Source organism: Mastomys coucha, unplaced genomic scaffold, assembly GCF_008632895.1.
Source record: "Mastomys coucha isolate ucsf_1 unplaced genomic scaffold, UCSF_Mcou_1 pScaffold6, whole genome shotgun sequence".
Classification (NCBI taxonomy): domain Eukaryota; kingdom Metazoa; phylum Chordata; class Mammalia; order Rodentia; family Muridae; genus Mastomys; species Mastomys coucha.
Window position 1 is genome coordinate 61,366,156 of NW_022196912.1, and position 4,086 is coordinate 61,370,241.

At 35.6% G+C, this 4,086-nt stretch overlaps 1 non-coding gene across 1 annotated transcript; it reads left to right on the plus strand.

The window, feature by feature from the left end:
* The first annotated feature begins 1,456 nt into the window (after window positions 1–1,456).
* Window positions 1,457–1,660, plus strand: LOC116081260. Its single transcript, XR_004114773.1, has one exon. It is a non-coding gene; the product is annotated as a small nucleolar RNA SNORA73 family (small nucleolar RNA).
* The last annotated feature ends 2,426 nt before the right edge of the window (window positions 1,661–4,086 follow it).

Below are 4,086 nucleotides of genomic sequence, written 5' to 3' on the forward strand. Positions count from 1 at the left end.
ACTCCATCTAAGAAATTGTGTACTCTTTTTCTGGGGTATTCCTAGCTTGGCTTTTATCTCAGCCTATGTGATGCCAACCACAGAGAACATGAACCAGTAAACCAGAAAGATCACTAAGTTGACTATACCCAAAGGAACATGAACATATTCTACAACAAATGTGCCCTTTGATAGACTGAAGAATAACAGAATGTTACGAAGACTTCTGGTCAGGTTAAATGATATCACTATAACCATGTTCATAGAACTATGAGACATTCTTAGTAATAATAAATATGAATATATTTTATTATTTTAATTGTTTTAATATATAATTATCCATATTTATATACATATGGCTACTACCATCATGGATATTTCTTCAGCTCTGGAATGGATGTTTATAACACAAAAAAGGATAATGAGTAAGGGTTAAGAGTTCATCAAGTTTCATTTATTGAATTGAACAGAAAAACAGGAAGAGTTTGGAGCTGATAAAAAAAGATTTTGAATTCACCATTGAACATATTATATTTTGAACAGGGCTGGAAAACACACGTGTCCTTAGCAATTGGGCTTTCTGAGTCCTAAGCTCAGCAAGAAGCTTCAGCCAGATTTGGAATAATCAGCATAAATGTTGATTTAGGTTTTGATTCCCACAGGAGAATCCTGCAACCAAGGGAAAAGACAAGAGCCCTCAGTCAGACTAATATTTGGTCTTCAGTCAAAGTACAAAAAAGGGGTCAGAGAACAAGATGCTACAGAGAACAACAGAACAAAGAAGGAAGAGGCAACAACAGTGTTACGTCATGGTGAAACTGTGTTAAGCTTTGGGATGCTTCCATTATCCCTTAAATAACCAAGACATGTCCAAGCTGTGATAAATCCAGAGTTGCTGTTCTCTATAATAAAACATATTTCATTCAATTTAATCCACATAATGAAGAAGTTTGGTTGTGAAGGGCACCATAAGGGGTGTAAATAAGAACTTTTTAAAAATGTTCTTTCTTCCTATGTTTGCAATATTTTCTATATTCTTTTGCTTATTGGTTCACTGATAGGGCAATAGTTAACTTTTGCTAGCAAATGAGAACATCTTATCAAGATGAGTGACTGATATGTTCTTTAGTATGGTTCTATTTCTGAGACTTCACAGTAGGTATCCATTGACCCAAAAGACATATGTAACAATTGCCCTTGTGTTTCCTTCTGAGAGTTAATCAGCAAGTAAAACTTAAAACCTTCCTGTCTTTTTTCTCTTTGTTACCCTTGAGAAATCTAGTCATTCACATTAGCCTCAATGTATTTTGTTCAACAACTTAATTCCTTATCAATTTGCAAGATTAAGAAAACTCAGAAAAATAATCTAATGAAACTCAGAAAATAAGCATACATAATACAAATGAATTGTGAAAATGATAATATTTTAATTAAATTGTTTAAATTTTATACATGTGTATTAAAAGAAATCTTAGATCCTAGGTGGACACCCCAGGCCGTCATTCTCCATGAGCTCTGCCCTAGTGGTGTAGGGGAGCTTAGGACACTGCCCGGTGATGGAAAGTCTCTTTCCACAGTCTTGGAGATGGAGCTCGACTTTGAGTCTGAGCCTGCATATTCCTAAGACTTCTCAGAGTCCCATGGGTGATGACTCCAGAGATAAACCATGCAGGAAACAAAGAAACAAAAATAAATCTTAGAAAAAAGCAATATACTAGGACTCCTGGTCATAAACACTTCTTTGTACCTCATGATATAGAATTGTGAGAAATATGTTGCTTAACAAAAAGAAATCCATTTTTCTTCAGAGCATAACACGGGCTTCATCTCATCAATATGAAGAAAAATACAAACTTAATTTTTTGATTCTTATAGTCTATAATCTATAGCAAAAATTGAAGGAAAGATCTCCCAAAAAGCTCATTTTATCGAAACACAGTAAAATATTGCTTCAGAGAATGTTTGACATTTGACTTCATTATATTAATACTGTCTAAAAGAAAATATATTTTGGGATGTCTGTTTTCACAATAATAATATTGGATAGCTTTGTGAAGCTTAACAACTTATAAAATACTTAGACACATATCTTACATAAGCTTCAGAGAGATCCTGTAACTTAGACAAGACAAGAGTAATTATTGTTTTCTCACAGATTTGGAAACTCAAGGGCAGGGTTATTGTGTGTTTTGTACAACTTCACTGGATGTATTGAGTTATTAATTTGGAAGCATTTTTAAAAACAAGCTATATATTTTCCATGAAGGTACATATCATTATTTTGGGAACTCTTGTCATATAAAGCATTAGGGACTCCCACAGGATAGTTCACAATTCAGTGCCAAGTGGTCTTCTGTTTTAGAAACTCTGCTCTAAATGAACCAAACAAGTATGAGGTCCTTGCATCAGTGAGAGACTAGTGGAGCAGCCCCTCATGTCTTCCATACAGCAACCCAATCCACAGAAGAGATTTGGGGCCATAACCAGATTACTCCAATCTTACAGCTTGTGAAATCATTAATCCTGTAAAAGAACAAAATTACAGTAACCCTATGCTGTCAAATGGAAAGCCAAGGTTAATGTCGGTATGTATTTTCTAAACTAGTATGTGTGAAACTTTAAATATATAAAGAATAAATGAGTAGACCTCACTAGTTGTTTTGTCTGTTAAATCTAATCTATCATATCCAAGACACTTCCTGGTCCTATCTAGAAGCATCTCATCACATTAAGAAGGCTTACATTTATTGATGTTTTAATCCAAACAGCATTCAGGATGATATGATCACAGGATCATGTCTAAAGCTTGATGATGCAAATCATGTTTTATTGAGGCTTATCTCTAATTAAACAAGTTATAGAGTATAGTAGTGTTTGATTTGATGTACCCATGCATTAGATTTTTAAACATGAGTTAGCAGACATATCAATTATAAGTTGCTATAATACAAAAAAGAACACAAAACTTAAGACAGTGAATCCAGTGACAGAAAATATTTGTTTTGAGCTCCTTCTGCATTTTTCTGTAGATGTTTAAAGTGCTGCCATGCTGATTTCTGTTCCTTTCTAGGGTACTATAGCCGTCTTTATATTCCAAGACAAGTATCTGTTAAAATAGTAGCTGGTTCGGTACAGCTATTCCAGTTGTACACCTGTACTAATTCATCTTCATCATCAATATGATTAGATTGGGGTTCACCCCTTAAGCACAACTGTGGGTGTACATCTAAAGAAATTTCTAGAGAAGTTTAACTGAAGTGAAAAGACCCACCCTAGATGTGGATGACCCCACATATATGTTTGAGGTTCTGAACTGAATGAGATGCAGCAAAAGAAAAGGCAATCTGAACACCAGCATTCATCTGCCTGTGCTTCCTGGTCCACCAAGAATAGGAGGAGTCCCTGCCAATTGTAACTGATACCATAAACACCTCTATGCCTTCCAGTCACTGTGAACTCTTCCTCCTACAACTGAGACTCAGAATAAACGTTTCCCCTCTTACATGGCCTATTGGCATGCCTGTGCTTGCAGTCATGAGAAAAGTAACTAATACAACATCAAATTTGTTCTCAGAAATCTCCACACTATGCATCCATCTGCACCTATGTGTTTGATTCCTAGATTCTAGGTTCCCTGACCTGTGTTATGCTGTGTAAAGTCTCTCTGGATCTTCAAGACCAAAAGCTACCTCATGACTAAGGATGTTGAATATTTCTTTAGGTGCTTCTCAGCCATCTGGTATTCCTCAGGTGAGAATTCTTTGTTTAGCTCTGTACCACATTTTGTAATAGGGTTATTGGATTCTCTGGAGCCTAACTTCTTGAGTTCTTTGTATATATTGGATATTAGCCCTCTATGGGATATAGGATTGGTAAAGGTCTTTTCCCAATCTGTTGGTTGCCATTTTGTCTTATTGACAGTGTCCTTTGCCTTACAGAAACTTTGTAATTTTATGAGGTTCCATTTGTCAATTCTCTATCTCAGAGCATAAGTTATTGGTGTTCTGTTCAGGAATTTTTCCACTGTGCCCATGTGCTCGAGGCCCTTCTCCACTTTCTTTTCTATTAGTTTCAGTGTATCTGCTTTTATGTGGAGGTCTTAGATCC